The sequence below is a fragment of the Watersipora subatra genome, chromosome 5 (assembly GCF_963576615.1).
Source record: "Watersipora subatra chromosome 5, tzWatSuba1.1, whole genome shotgun sequence".
Classification (NCBI taxonomy): Eukaryota; Metazoa; Bryozoa; class Gymnolaemata; order Cheilostomatida; family Watersiporidae; genus Watersipora; species Watersipora subatra.
Window position 1 is genome coordinate 17,779,061 of NC_088712.1, and position 17,788 is coordinate 17,796,848.

A 17,788-nucleotide genomic window follows, 5' to 3' on the forward strand; every position below is an offset into this window, starting at 1 on the left:
TAGGCAACTTTGCAATTCCATCCTATTCAATCTTATTTTGTAGAAGTCTGATCAATATACTTGCATTTTGTATTGCAAATACCGTATGGTATTTAGCTTTGATTACAACACAAAAAACCGTTATTGATTAAATATACAGTTATAGTAAAAAGTTTATTTCTTCTTTTTCAAATTCTCATAATACTTTTGTTTGATTTAGACAAAACAATTATTTGAAATGATTTAACATTTTTAACTAGTAATAGAGCTTTTTAAAAGCTTACGCCTTATCTTATTATTCTGTGACATAGAACCATAGTTACCCTAAATAGATATAGAGAACTATACAAAGTATCCCATATAACATGTGACCTCTTAAGTGGCTAACCTCATCTATCACAGTCTTATTACATTCACTTGCGAGTAATCATAAGCAAACCTCATTTTCTAAAATAGGCTCTTTATTAAATATCAAAAAAATACATGGCAGTTAGTAGGGCGTACCGTCCTTAAACTAAGGGATGAGATAAGTGGTCTAACTTGTAAAATAGATATTATCTCTTCAACATCTCTTTTATTAACTCAGTAAGGTCAGGTCTCATAATTATATGCCCTAAAATAAAGAAAACAGTTCTTTGTTAGCAAATCCTCTAAATTGCCATCAAAATATATTTTGGATTATAGTCACTTGTTTGTACAGTTGACTTCAAATAAAATTGCTTTTTCACTTTAATGGCAATAAAAATATTTAGTTTCAGAATGATCACTAAAAACGATAGTACCTATTTCTATCTCATAGTTTATTGGGTCAAAGTTATTTATGTAATGAGTTCATCAACCACTCTCTTTGTGAACAATGGCCGTAAGAAGCTCACAAGTTTCCGTATGGATTTTCATAGATAGGTGAAAAAATTAGCCATCAATGCTAACTGATATTAAGGTCAAATAATTTCTCATCAAAGATGATGAAGATAACCAAATAATATACAAAGGAAAATGAAATATAATTGTCTGCAGGCAATCAGCTCACCACTTTGAGTCTGAAACAGTTTGCTTCTGCAAGGTATAGCTGATTTAGGTAATTAATCAAATGTGATATGAAAATTATTTCTAGAAAGACCTGCAAACAAAAGTACGACAAGGACCGAAATGCACATAGGGCAAACAAAGGCTATGAGAAGATAGTATTCACTCAAGAATAATGCTTCATTTTTCATCGCAAATTTCATCATGAAAGATTTGGTGAAGCATACTTGAGTATGTAAAAAATCATAATTTGCAAAATGGGCTTTGGTGTAAGTAAAATCTAATTATGTAATAAATCTTTTTGGTTTATTTATCAGTATATCAGTGTTTTATCAATCAGTATAATACGCCGAAATCACTGATTAATTAGTTGTATAATAATAATCTATCAAATGCTACAAATATATATATATAAAAACATGTGACAAACAAACAATGTTCATAATACTCTTAGAAGCCTAAATAAAAGCAATTAAAAAAATTATTTAGCATCGTTAACTTTTGGGTTTGCGTTACCTACTGTTGCTTTAGCTTTGGTTCATTTCAGCTTTTTCTGGTTTTTCAAAGTCTTCCCCATTGTCTTTTGACCTGAAAACTGCTTCACTACTGAATGAGACAATATCAGCATCCAAGTGAATTTCAATAGAAACAGGAACTTTTGGGCATTGCTATAATTTTCGTGGAACAAAAGAGAAACTTTTACCAATGCGGGCAGCTTACACATGGTAAGCACAAATATTAGCTTTAAAACAGTAGCAAAGAATGCAGACAAAGTATTTTTTGTCGGAAATAAATTTTGTTTCATAAAAAGTCAGACAACTTTTTTTAAAGAAAATATCTGAAAACTGAGGGGAGCGTTCTACACGGATTCGTCAAAAATACCAGTTTTTCAAGTTGAACAGTATTACACTTGAATAAGCATTGTATTTGGGAGATTATTTTGACTCCTAATAAGTCAGAAAAAATTTAGTCAGCTAGAACTGGAATGGTTACCTGGTAACTAAATGCTTTCGCTTAACGAAAAAAATCAAGTTTCTTGAGTGTCAAGAAGAACTTTAAAATGGCCACCTGACTTGTCTGCAGTATGTGTGGCTAGGATTCTTCCCAAAAATTGAAATCACATAAAAAGACAACTTCTCACACAGACTAAGAATTCCTTCCCTGAACATGTATCTACACACTGTAGAACTGATTAAGACTTCAGGTAAATCACATTCTTTTCTCCAGAAAGTTTTTATCTCTCTTTTTAACTTGTCTATATTATTAGAATTTGTTAAAGTTGGAGCCTTCTAAGATAAACATTTCTCCTTTCTCCAGAAACATTTCACTGATCATTTTTTCTCATAAAGGTCATATAACTCCACTTACCGCCTCATCAGACCGGCTAAGTGGCCTTGACATGTATTATAACCTTGCCAATTGTAAATTACTCTAATCAGAAGTCACTCAGCTTTCCGTTCAGGTGATATTATTGATAGCTGCCAACCAATTCCCCCAAGACAGTCAACATAAATAACGTACAGAGTGTTTGTTAGAAGCAGGAACTCACTTCACAGCGGAAGGAACAATAATAAAAAACTAGAGTCACATTTCGTTGTGATTAGAGGTTCGTGGCGATTTAATTATTCGGTGACAATTTTGAGGGTAGACAATTTAAAAATCACCACTATTCAAAGAATTATGGCTAATCCTATAAATATGTAATTGTGTAATGGTGATTTATCTCACATCTGAGGATTTTCAGAGTGAGCAATGCTGAAACTAAAACGCATGGGACTTCTAGTTTTATAATACGCTCATTCTCAGGCCTTCCACGCACATGGGCATTCATGAAATGAATTTTTTTAGTAATCATGAACACCAAACAGTTCCTTTTAAGTTAAAATATACAAATAAAACTACAAAAAATTTATAAGCTTTTTATATAGTAATAACAACACAATACATCGCCATTCGATGTTAAAAATTTTCAATATCGAATTTTGCAATGCAAATCAAAAAATGTCGATATTGCAAATTTGCAATATCGAATCGTCTGGTGATGTTTGGAAATCACGAAGCCCTAGTTAGGATACTGCATCAAATTTGCCAGTTAACGAGCATACAGAGATTTGATAGACTTTTACGCCTGTCGGTAACAGAATAGCTAAAACAGTCGAGTTTATATTTATATTGACGAGTTTCTCAACAAATCAGAGAATATCAGCAACCAAATGAGACGGTTCTATGATTTGGACTGCATCACACTATTTTAATGCTCGACCATAGCAGAATGAGGTACAGTAATTCCGTGCTTTCTATGGTTGGTCATAACCTTTGCCCTGTGATGAAAATCCGTCAAATAGAAGCTAAGAAACTTATATCTAATAAAAAGATATAGATATATCAAACTATACAAAGTATTCCAACTAGCATATGGCCTCTAAAGTGGCTAACCTCAGCTATCAAGGTCTTATTACATTTACTTGCAAGTGATCATAAGCAACCCTCATGTTTTACAATAGATTCTTTATTAAATATCAAAAAACACTGCAGTTAGTAGGGCATACCGTTCTTAAATTAACGGATGGGATGAGTGGACTAACTTGTAAATTTGATATTATCTCTTCAACATCCTCTTTTATTAACTCAGTAAGGTCAGGTCTCATAAGTTTATGCCTCAAAATAGAGAAAACGGTTTTTTGTTAGAAAACTTTCCTCAAACTTGCAATCAAAATATATTTTGGATTATAGTTATCCCTTTCATTTATACGCAATAAACAATTTTGGGAGTTGAGTTTAATAGGCATGATAAAGGGTGTCTCAAGCACTTCGCATTTATACACTTCACAAAACGTAACAGGAAAACAATGAACCACAATGAAGGTTACCACCACAATGCTTGGGGAGGGATTTCACTGGATCAGAGTTTGAGAGAGATTTATATTTTGTATTTTTAAGTTTTTTTACTTTTTTTAACACATATTCTTCACCCCACAAAGTACTGGAGCCATGGAAGCTAAACCGCAAAGTAGCAAGAGACTGTACTGAGTGCTTAGAAAAAGGTGCAATAAAACAATATGTATATCCAAGTTAAGGCTAGCTTAAAAGAGTCTCTTTGCTGCATTTGTAGAGTGTCAGCTGAATCGGTGTCGTCCATGTTTGAAGTGGTACCATCCAAATTTCAAAAGGTTGTCAGAGACTTAGAGCTGTCAGGCATATGATCAAAACGTGCATAACTTATGGTGATATACTAACCGTGTCTCTTATTCTGGCCTGTCCATTTACCTTACCTGATGTACATTTTGGATAGCACTCTTCCCCAAGTGTTAAAATCACAATATAAATTAATTCTTCTCAAACTGAATCTAACAAATTATTTCCCGAACACACATTTACGCAATGCAAACTCAGTAAATGTTTCATTATCTTCTCACCAAATGTGCGATTTATGGCAGATGAAAACGTGATCCTTTCTTCTTGCTTCCTGTACCTTTAGAAATGTCTTTGTTAGCCGTTAAACCATCAAACGCAACACTCTCTTCTTAGGGTTTAGATTGTATATAGTTGTTTTAATAATGGATGATACCAAAATACTTAAAATTACTAACGTAAAAGCTGTAGCACTTTTGATTGTTTACTAGAATTTATTGTACAGTAATTGTACTTGCATTCCTTATAAACACTACTTAGCTTACTGCTAAGATGCTGGCAGTCCCTTGTGCAGTGAGACATCATAATGTAAAATAATTATGTTATATTGGAGTAACTTAAGCTAGTAACTTAAGCTAACTACAATTAACTTATAAGCTAGAAATTACCTTACTATAATAAAAGCTGTAAATCCAGCTTGTGATTGTTATGTTATGCATCATGATCTCTCATGCCATCAAACATGATCTACAAGCATGCTAGTAGTAGCTAATAGCATTTTACAAGCATGTGCATTTAACCAGTGTAATGTGTATGATCACAATTATTCTACTGTATGGCAATGTAGCCGCTAGGCCTAGTGTTTTAGCACGCCTGTCTGCAAACCTAGAGGTTTTGAGTTCATTCCTAGATTTTAATTGCTATAGCTGGACACATGAACGACAGACAAATTTATTTAAACAAATTTAGACAAATTTATTTATTATTTATATATATTTTATAATACAATGAATCATAACTTTAGCCTTCAAGTAAGAGAATATTTTTTCAAATACTACATTGGATAATAAAAATTTGACATACTTGTATGTAAGCGCATACATTTTTGTTCTAAAAGTTTGCTAACCATGGGCTCATTGTTAATTTTTAGAATTTCGCTTGATTATGAAACAAATTTTGCATTTTGTTAAAGGCTGTTATACACTGTATCACAGTAAGTCAGCATTGGTCTCTCAGCAATTATTTGTCAACTATGTGCACCAATGGCCAATAGCATCGCCAAGGCAATGTCCGGAAACATCGCAGCTGTCCAATTTTCCGATATTTTACCATGCATTGGTGCAATGTTCACCACTTTGGCAATAGTGATTGGTTGATCAATGTCTTTTCATTCGTTCTTTGTTAGTTCCTTCTTTCGGTTCAGAGATCGAATAGTAGAAAAAGAACAATATGCTCTGAATATTTGCTGATGTAGACGAAGTTAGGTTTATGATAGTGTGAACAATGTTATCACAGACGATCACTGATGTATTGTCTACTAGCATACAGCGATATCGTGTGAATCAGCCTTTAAAGGTATACTAGCTGAATGCCCCAGCGTTGCCCGTGTAATAAAAAAGTCTTGGGACAGAAAATTCATTTTTATCTAACATATACAACATTTACCATTTTAAATTTTAAATTTCATACATGTATCATGAGAAAAGTGTTTTTTGTGCAGCTCAAATAAATTGAGAAAAAAAATAAAACAATTGTAAAGGTTTTCAAACTTTTTCAAACAACTGCAACTTTTATATTTCATATCATGAAAGAAGTGTTTTGTTGAAATATATCAGGAGGAAAAATAAAACTGTACAGGTGTTTAAATGTAAATGTGAAATCATTAGCAAGTAATGGCTAAATTGTATCACAGGCAATCACTGATGTATTGTGTACCGACATACTGTAAATATAGTGTGGCCCAGCCTTTAAAGGCATATCAGCAAAACCTTTCAATAAGCATGTACACTGTAAACTTCTTACATAGGCCACAGGTTCTGTTGTATTGTAACCAGGGTTGGGTAATTGATTTTATTCCAAATAGATCTATTTGCAAATTCAAATACCAATTACTCTATTTATTTGACTTGGTATTTGGTTTCGAGAATTTCCAGTATTTGGTATTTTATTTGGTTCTTACATTTCTCAGTATTTGGTATTTGATTTTGAAATTTCCCAGTATTACTATTTGCTTTGGTATTTAGTTTCGAGAATTTCCAGTATTTGGTATTTTATTTGGTAATTGGTTCTTAGATTTTTCAGTATTTGGTATTTGATTTTGTATTTGATTTTGAAATTTCCCAGTATTACTACTTGATTTGGTATTTAGTTTCAAGAATTTTTAGTAATTGGTATTTTATTTCATATTTGGTCCTGAGATTTTCCAGTATTACTGTTTTATTTGATATTTGGCTCTGTGACTTCCTAGTATTTACTATTTGATTTGGTATTTGGTTTGAACAATTGCCAGTATTTGGTATTTCACTTGGTATTTGGTTCACAAATTTCCCAGTGGTACTATTTGATTTGGTATTTGATTTACAAAATTGTGAGTATTTGATATTTTATTTGGTATTTGGCTCTGAGCTTTTCAAGTATTTGGTATTTTATTTGGTATTTGGTTATGATATTTTCCAGTATTTGGTATTCTAATTGGTCCGCCAAATTGGCCAATTACCCAACATTGATTGTAACATGTAAAAGCTATTGAGGTCTATGCTAAATGTACTGATATCAATGGAAATTCATTGCTTGAACCTACCATAAGTTTATTAAACAATAGAAAGCTAAATAAAATTTAATAGAAGAAATGTTAGTTATTACTTATCCGAAACTTGCAGAAGTAGCTGTTCTAGTATCTGGTAAGACTTGCCTCAGTTTAAGTAGTTGAGATATATTAAAGACTAGTTGTTGTGAATCGTATGGTCAGTAAAGATATCATTTATAAGTTCGGATGTTCCTTGTGACGAGAAGTTGAAAAACTGGCACACTTTTGAGTAATCCTTTGAGGTTGCCTTCCAAAGCAACTAGTTACCAGTGTTGGAAGCTAAGTTAAAGTCATAGATAATCTCAATGGTGTTACATATGTTTGGCATGTTGGCATGTTGGCAACATCTAAACACAGAGTTAAAAGCTCTGTAGGACTAAGCCTGTGAGCATTGATCGTCTTGATTAGTGATTCAACTGCACCCTGACATCATTGGCTGTCGGCCGGGCTAAACTTCTATGTAGTACCACTGTTCGGACTCAACTTGTAAATACTCTCCTTGCTCAGATCTTTCCACATTGCAACTAGTTCTTTGTCTGCTCCAATAAGCTGTGAGCCAGGATAAAAAATGATCACTTCTGGCTATCCACGGATATTGGTAAACCTATGAAGAGCCATGAGAAAGGACTCTGAGTCATAGGCAAAGGCTGGTTCAATGTGCACTGCTCTGGAGGTCATGTCTATTGAACTCAAAACCTCTGGAATGGCAATCACATGACTTTTACGTTGATAGTGATACGTAACGTATGCGTCATGTTGGAGAGCTAATTGAATGCTAGTTCTGTTTGTAAACAAACAGTGAAAAATGACAGAAATGTACATAATGAGTAGTTATTTTCCAGCTGGGTGTTAATGAAAACTCTTCCTACATAACGTTTAGAGTGCCCTGATAGAAGAAAAGCTATTTATAACATATGGAGTGGGATATATCAAATGATAAGTAGATGTAAAATAGATTTTTGTGGACCATGTTATTCATAGAAACTGTTGTATTACAGATGCATAAACCCAGCAAATGATATATTCAGGCAAATAACAACTGTTGCATTATATTAAAATTTATATTACATATGCATAAATGCATATGGAAAAACTTAGCACATGAAGTATTTCGATAAAAACAACACATAGGTATGCTGCCAAAACAGAAACTGTTTTCAAGATTTAAGTGATAATAGCTTATGAATGTATGATATGTATAATACAGTATCTGTAAAAGATGGAATGAACTACTGCAACAACTAAACGGAAACTAAAAACACACAATTAAACTTATACATACACGTTACAGAAACTGTGTAAAAGGAGATTTGTATAGCACTGGACATTGAGCTTAGGTGCATCAGAGTTTCTTAGAACGAAATCAGATTAAGAATAACAGCACAACAACAGCTGCAGATAAATATTACAGCGATTACATTGTTACTGGCCTTTAAAAAGTACTACTTTAGTATTGTATGCCACAAAGATGCAAATTGCAGTTTGAGTGTAGGATTTTAGCATAATGATGCTGTCAGAGATCATAAAACGACTGAATAAGGTTTTTCATCAATGCAGTGGTTGGATATGCCATCTGTCGTATCTGTAAGGTGTTTCCCAAGGCATAACACATCACTAGATCTTACACTACTGGTAAAATACACCACACAATGGAGTGGATCTGGCTTTGTATTAATACAAAAGTATTGATCTGCAACTAGCAGGATCCTGATGACACCGTCTGATGGACGCACCAATCCTCCATTGTTTTGTAGCTCGAGTAAAGTATAGAGATGTCGGTACTGGATACTTGACTTAGTGGTAACCAGCGACTGACGGCCAATGTCACGACAGCACTTTAGTTAGCTGTTGCACAATGTAGCCAGCTATATAGATTATACTGTTACCTATAACAGAATTTGACATCTGAAATCATTGAGTTCCACAAACTGATCAACTTCTTGAGTAGCCTGTATGATGAGAATCTCGTTTTGAGCAGTAACATTACCTGTCTTACCAGCATCTGATTTTGTACCACACTTGCTGATGAGTTTGCGAAAGGTAGCCTTAAACTGAGTAACAGTAGGATTATTATTCCAACCACCTAAACACAAGCATCAATTATAACAATTAAATAAAATCAACAAAAATGAATGTCTTATTAACATAAACATAGTACCCTTAATATACAACAATACAACTATTAAAATAAGTGAAAATAAAACAGCTCAAAATGCTACTATATCGCTATGTAAAATAAAAATGTGGCAATTTTCATTGGAAGTCATTCACACCCATCTTAGGCATAAAGCTTAAAGGTTGACTTGTACTAAAACTCACATTACAGTTATTTCGTATTAAAAGATTCACCATGTCTTACTCTGTTGTGTTGTAGGTGCCAAATATGTGGAAATGTGATTACAAGCTCTTAAAAGCTCAAAAACGAAAAGCCGTCGTAGATTGGAATCTCTTTATTTCGATGACGTAGCCATGAAGTTTGGTTATTGTCTTGTCACATGATGTTCTCACGTGAATTGAAAGGCCAATAAAAAGCTCAATATAAAACTTATCGTAGCACTAGTTTATGACAAACACTTCTGGTTTTACTGAAAACCAGTGAACAACCTTGCAGCACTGTGCTTGACAACATGGTTTTAAATTCAATCATTGAAAAGCATCATTCAACATAGAAAAATATTACCTTTAAATGACTTCAGTCGAACGCTTTAACCTGTTGTCAAAACATGGATCATTGAAATGTTCGTTGCAGATAAGTGCTCTTCTGCGGTTGCGATACCAGTGTAAATAACAAGAGTTCTCAGTTGTTTTGTTTGGAAATCTAAAAATTAAAATGAAACTGTAGGAGTTAGTTAGCAACAGTAGTAATAACAATAGTATTATTACTCTCATCTCCTTATTGCTAGCTATATCCAGGTACAACAATAAATAATATATGCACTACAAACATTTTTTTCAAATATAAATATTTAGAAATAACCTAATGGTTTGTAGTTCCAAAATATTAATATATAAAAATTCCAAGTTTAAATAATAAAAAAACTTTGTTCTGAAGGAAGAACATTTCACTCACTAGCTTATAAATTTATCTAATCACCGACAAAATACAGTCAAACTCGCACACTCAGTAGTGACACTGATCAACTCTCACTCACCCAATGACTAGTGTAGTAGGACTAACTAGTGGCAGTACTAACTAGTAGTAGCACAACTAGTAGTAGTCGTAGACTTTAGCAATAATAATAGAACTAGTAGTAGAAGTGACTCACTAGTGAAATGTCATGCCCTTTCCTTTGAAAGTCCATTCTTGCGGTTTTTGCAGTTCATGGAATAGCAATAGCACTGTGCACCTACATCCTTCTCTCTCTCTTATATAAATTATTAGTAGTAATCTCAGTAGTCTGTTCCTTTGATTTAGCGGTGTATTCGTGATCTTCCATAGCTGTTAAATCTGAAATTAGATTTCTTTCTCACATTGAACACAATGAAATTAACTCAAACAGTAACTGAAAATGGCGTCGGCCGAATTTCCGTAATCGCGAATGACCTTTGCCATTCCAGGGGTTTTGAGTTCAATGGTCATGTCTGTCAAAAGTATGCTATACACTTTCCAGACATTCGCTTTTGCACCTCTCCATCCACCTACGATACATGGACCGAACATATCAATCATTATCTAATTGAATGGTGGACTTGGGGTCAGTCTTTCAGTTGGCAGCGCACCCATCATCTGGGAAAGAGGTTTGGGCTAGCGGACACTACACAACTGGCAAGACTCAACGACCTGCCGGGCTATTTTTGATCCTTGAGTTATTCAGTAATCAAACCGAAAACGAGCTGATGTTGCATCTCTTCTTTTGTGCCCACTAGCCATATGGGCATCTTTCATGAGTAACCTTGAAAAGGTGTTGCGAGCAGGTAAGAGTATCTGCAAGGTCTGGTAGCTTGGAGTCATTGGATTACTGAGGGCCAGCCACTTTCCCACACACCAGATCCCCTCTCCATCCTGAACAAGAGAAAGTTATGAGAATTTACCTTTTTTGTCAGTAATATCTTTGATGATAGAATTCTAAGCTTCCCTGATGAGGTGTCCTTTGGCAGAGTGAAAAAGTTGAGGTGTGATGACCTCGGTTCTGCCAGCCTTAGACTGGGGCAAGTCTTACTAGTGTTCGAAGGATATCACCTAGCTATTGTAAGTGTTATGACCATATATTCAATTCACTTAATGCATTTACCTGTTTTTTACTAGTCACCCTGTATATATTTTTTAATGTTGTGCACATTATTTTTGTGTTTATGCATAGTTTGCTGTATGCAGGGCACAATCAAACGAATAAAGTGAATAAACCAAATCAACTGATGAGAACATCCATTCGTTGGCGCCATCCACCTAGCCAACCCAGATACTAGAACGGTAGCTATCATTACTAGCGATTTATGGAAATAAGGCTCAGAAAACTTGCTATAACTGTGACAAAACTATAGCAAGTCTGCTATGATGCTGTCAATAAGTTGCTACAAAACAAAGTTTCTTCTCTTTGTCACCAGCGCCAGCTATCAAAAATCAGAAACAGTATAATTTCACGGGATGTACTTTAAAATTTTACATGTTAGACATAATATGTCTAACATATTAATAATATTATTATTAATATGGTAGCGGTCTTGAGTATTTTATAAGAGATCACTATTAAATTTCCTTTTAATGCCTTTAGCATGTTACATACTAGAGGCAGGCCTAATGAATAACATATATCAACTAACCTTTGTTTGGTTTCTAAAGCCTCTTAGATAGCAAAATCTTAGATTTAAGCATTTTCCTAGCCGAATGCTCGGCGTTGCCCGGGTATTTAAAAACATCTTATAAACAGTGGCAGGTAATGTAATTGCTGTAATTGCCTGCCACTTGCCATTAGCCTGGCATATTGCCAAAGACCAATTTGAATAAGCTACTATCCGTATTGCTAACCTTACTAATAAGAGCCATGAGAGCAAGCTTTAGTGATGTTTCGCAACACATAGTGCTATGTGTATTTTAACCATGATAACGGCTTATATCGCCTAATAAATCCATTGCATCTCGCGTAGCTTAAATGATTAGGTTATCGCCTGGTAAAGGGGAGGTTTTAATATTAAATCTAGCACAAATCAGATCTTTCATTCCTAGATTTTAATAGTTATAGCTGGACAGACTGGATGAAGACAAACTTTGAGATTTATATATACCGTAGATGATAATAAATAAAATGTTACAGTTAGAATCTTCTGTATAAACTTATAACATATAAATATTAATTAATACCTAGATTGCGTTCAGATGGATGTCTACTGTAGTTCTAGCCATGCCAAGATTTCTTCAAGAACAACAGTTTCAACTTCTTTAGAGGTATTGTCATATGGTTACAGTACATAAAAACATTGAATTTTTTTCAGTGTGAGCTTGATTATTGATTTAGTTTTGCGTGTATTCAATTCCATGCACTGTCATATAACGTACTGAAAATATAACAATGGCGTAGATAACGACTGTAAGCGTGATTATCAACAAAACATGAAAAGGCTGGAAGCAGCTGAATATATCAATAGAAGCAAGAGCACTTCCATTGATAGATGGAAGGTTAGCTGCCATAGCCTCAGCTCATGTTGCACTTACTGTGACCATTGCTTCATTTAGAGTCATGTGAAAAAGTAGAAGACCGATCGATAATTTTGATAATTTTTATACACTCAAAGTATAGCTATCTTTGAGCCCAATATAATGAACATAAATAAAATAAAGTGATATGTCAATTTAATCTTAAAATGTAAACTTTTCTGTTATGTTATTGTATTGGTTACGAGTTAGAATTTATTCCTCCTAATTACATAATACTCTCACATGGTGAGATCTACTCTGCATCATCAAAACATTAGCGTTAGTTCGTAGGTGGTGATTCTTCCTTTTACTCTATCTTGTTTTCACGATAATTAATTATTCTAAATACACACACTTTAGTCAATGCTAACCAGAGAGCACAATAACTCACTAAGTACTTGGATCGTCACTTGTTACAGGTCTCGTCAGTGCGTCTACTTCAGAGGGTTGTCCAGCTTCAAGTGCCCAGAACTGATCTATACGTGGCAGCTCTGCAGATCTGAAACCAACCACTCACAGCAGTATCTCGTAAAGAGGTAGGTAACTGATTCCTTATGCGGGTAATGTGGATGTCCCTTATTTCTAATGCCACTAGCCCTTAATCGTCGGTGTGTGGCATAGCTACGCAAGAATTCTTAATTGGCTACATCTTTATAATGTGTCCAACTGGTGCAGGAGTCCATGATGTAGGTTTGATTACCCGGTATCTGATACTCAGGAATAACTGGGATGCCAGAGTAATGTTAATAGCACACTTCTCACACATATCACTTTTAAGCTATTGTGTTAATTTTTATGAAGTTTCCTCAAATGTTTGACATTTTACCTTTTCATCAGTGTGGATTCAGTCATTTTTGAAATTTTAAGCACTCATGTCTCAAGATAGCCTTTAGTAGAACATGTTTACATTTAGCGACATTTAGCGACATTTACCGACGTAGCAGCCAGAGTAGGCTATCGTTTTTAAATACTAATAAATAAGACAAACAGATAGAGGAAAATCTCAGCATTAAACTGATACCACATTTCTATATTTATGTACTTTTTTTAAGACAAATTACCATAAATTACACCTGGTTATATATATTTCAGAAATACTAAACTATTATAGGCGGTCCTGTACTTTTGCACATGACTTTAAGTCACTATTTTAGCATTTCTCTTGATACAATGAGGCCAGCCTTTTAAAAGGATTTGTTTTTTCTACAACCACATAAAATAGATAGATATGAATCGTTTAGGCTGTTTAAAGCAAGTTAGTCTATGATACAAAACATAATAAGACCAAATTATGTATATTGGAGAAAAAAGCTTTTTTGCATAACGCTGTTTTACGTATAAGATGGAATGGCAAGGTGTCGGTGTATGATACAAGGTGTAGTGGATATACTGGGAAAGTAGGAATGTAATGGATGATCAGGCAGATTGGAGATGCGATCTGAGTATTTTAGAGAGCAAACATATAATAACACAATTAGCTCATCAGTGATAAGGGCATTTAGGTACTGATCACAACTGACCTTATCAGGTAGCATAACCCTAACACATAATTAAAACTAAAAGATAGTGATGAAAACTATCATTTATTTTTTTTACTAACTTCACATTTATATAAATCTCAGTTTTTGTTTGTCGATTGTCCAGTTATAGCAATATAATTTTAAGAACAAAAAAACTACTTCGTAGTGAAATTGAATTCAGAGAACTAATTCTTCAGACAGGCTTGTTTATCCACTACATTGCCTACTTGCCATACTATAGAATAATTGTGCACATAGTTATTACATCAGTTAAAAAAGTGCATACTTGAAGTGCTTGTGAAAATACTTTTGGTTGCAGCTAGCATGCTTGAGGATCATGGTTGCTTGAGAGATCATGACAGACTGCATAACAATTATAATCACATTTACAGGCTGGCGTCAGATGGACACGGCTCTCATTATAGTTAGGATTTAAACTAGCTTAAGTTACTAGCTTAAGTTACTAGTTTAAGTTACTCAAATTCATTGAGTAATTATAATTGTATTACAATTATAAATAATTAGGTTTTTGAAGACAATTCTATTTTTAACCGTTTTTAAACAAATTAATTGAAAAGCTCTTGAATTTATACAGCTTTTAATAGTTTTTGGAATTCTTAGTTGCCTTTCTTGCTTTCAGTGATTAGGTTACAACTACATGGACCCTTTGTGTCTATTGTTAACAACAAATATTTATATTGGGATGTGCTGTACTTAAGGCTCGGCTGAAATTCTGCGATTTTTAAAATATTCTTCTCAAACTTTCCATTTCTGTACGGCCATTAAGGCCATTCAATATATAACTTGAATCGGTTAAGAAAAAGATTTATATGTTAATTAGAAGTTTACATATTTGTATTTTATGACATAACCTCCATGCAATGACATGCATGAGATTTTTCATGCCTTTAGCGTAGACATATTTAGATTGACTTTTTAAAAAGTCGCACACTGCAATCTTAGCCTTTTCTATTCCTATCGAATTGGTTTCTCTAAGAAAACCCTTACCAGGCTCAAATAGATGAAAAGTCAGATAGTCAGATGGTGCAAGTGAAGAGCTGTACGCAGGATGTAGTAGCAATTCCTAATGAAATTGACTTTGAATATTTTCTTTCAACAGTTAACACTAGTTTTGATGTGATATGTGTTACTGAAACTTGGTTCTACGAGAATGAAGCTTTAAATTTTACATTGCAGAATTACTTTTTCTCAGGTACACAGCGACACTCCAGGGGCGGTGGTGCTGGGGCTTATGTGCGGTGTGGCATGACCGTTGAGACGGTGGATATCACAATGAGAGGGGCAGATGTACACGCTTTTAGACTAGTTGGTGGCGCTTCAGTTCATTCCCTTACGGTAATTATAATTTATCGTAGGCCTAGTTCCGACCTTGATTTATTTCTAAATGACATTGACCAGTTTCTTGCAACTACCTCAGAGTCTAAGTACCTCATTTTAGGTGATATCAATATTGATTATCTAGATAAAAAAGCAAGTGAAAACTATAAAAACATAATTTCCTTATATAATTTTGAAAACGCTATTACAATTCCAACAAAACTATCAAAGCAAAAGCATTCCTGTTTAGATCATATTTTAACAAACACAATGGAAAACAACATATTTTCAAGAACTATTAAATGTGATTTAGGTGATCATCTACCTACTTTTTACATAAGTACAAAAAAACTCTAATTTTAACGATCAAATCAGTAACCTTTCCACCACAAATAAACAATATATTCATTACGATAGATTAGCACAATATATAACAAATACAAATTGGGATAATATTTTTATTTCTGAATGTCTCCACACAAATTACACCCTTTTTATTAAAACACTTCAAAATCTGATAGCAAAATCCACTCTTGAGAGGTCTGGGTCCTTCGGGAACAAGAGATTCAAATATACCAAACCTTGGCTGACCAATGCTTTGCTGAATAAAATTAAAAAGAAATACAATATTTACCGCCAGCTATCTAAGTCTCCTCTTAATACGAAATTAAAACTTAAATACAACAAATTCAAGAATCAACTGTCAACCGAGTTGAAAAATGCAAAATTTTCTTATTTCAAGGACAGTTTTAATAATTGCTCCAATGCTTCAGAAACTTGGAAAGTAATTAACACACAAATATTGAACAAATCAACATCAAAAATTTGCAGAGTGCCAACCCAACTTGAAGCTATTTCCAACGCTTCCAATTTAAAATGTTCAGATATAGAAATAGCTAATGAACTAAATACATATTTTACTAACGTTGGACCCTCACTAGCAAAAAAGCTTCCAACTGAAATTTTGAGCTACAGACTACCCGATTACAATCCAAGCTTTGAATTACATCCAGTTACCAGCCAAAAGATTATAGACACAATAAATTCTTTAAGCGAAAAGAAAGCTGCTGGCTTAGATGGTATTACAAGCAAAGTTATTAAACGCAATGCTAATTCTTTAAGCTGTATACGCTCCCGCATCATAAACAAAAGCATAACTACACAAAATATTCCAGATGGTATGAAAATTGCAAGAATTAACCCTCTGTATAAAAAAGGAAACATAAATAAATGTGAAAATTATAGGCCTATCTCAGTTCTTCCGATATTTAGCAAAATCACAGAAAAACTTATAAATTTCCAAATCATGGACTATCTTGAACGCAATAACATTCTAGACTCTAATCAATTTGGTTTTAGAAAAGGTATTGGAACAAGAGATGCAATTATTTCCTTTACAAACAAAACATTCCAAGCTTTTAACAAGGGAAATTGTGTTCTTGGTATATTTATAGATTTCAGCAAAGCATTTGATACCATTGACCATGATATATTGTTATTAAAATTGAAGTCTATTGGTTTCAAATTAACAGCTATTAAATGGATAGAAAACTACTTAAAAGATCGGAGTCAAAGAACAAAAATAAATACTACCCTTTCAACACCACAAACTATAACATGTGGTGTTCCTCAAGGATTTGTATTGGGTTCAACTTAGTTCCTAATATATATTAATGACTTAGCATGTCAATTAAAAGTACTTTCACCAATATTGTATGCAGATGATACTAATCTTTTTTTTTAATCCAAAGACCTTCGCAAGCAAATGCATTCGATAAATGAAGACCTAAAAATCCTTCAGAGTTGGTGCAACCACAATGAACTAACAATTAATTTCAACAAAACTTGCTACATTTTATTAAAAAACCCACAGAGCTCGTACCACTTTAATGAACAATCCCTACTAATTAATGGTCATGCAATAAATAAATCTGACAATATAAAATTTTTGGGAGTACTTATTGACCCTCAGCTGAATTGGAGCAATCATATATCCAAACTGTTAAAAGACTTTAGACCTTATGCTGGGTTGTTTTTTCGATTGTCTCAGTACCTCTCTAAGGATGTTTTGCTAATTCTGTACAATTCCTTCATCAATTCCAAACTCTCGTATTGTGTTGAGGCATGGGGAAATGCTCCAGACTGCTACTTAAACAAAATTAAAGTTTTTCAAAACCGTTTACTCAGAATAATTAACAAGAAAGCTTATGACTTTTCAGCTAATCCGCTATTCAACCTAAATAGAATTTTAACTATTAAAAAGTTATACAAATACAAAGTACTGATAAAAGCACACAACACATTTTACGAAACAAACAATAACAGGACGATAACACATTTAACTACTCGTCAACC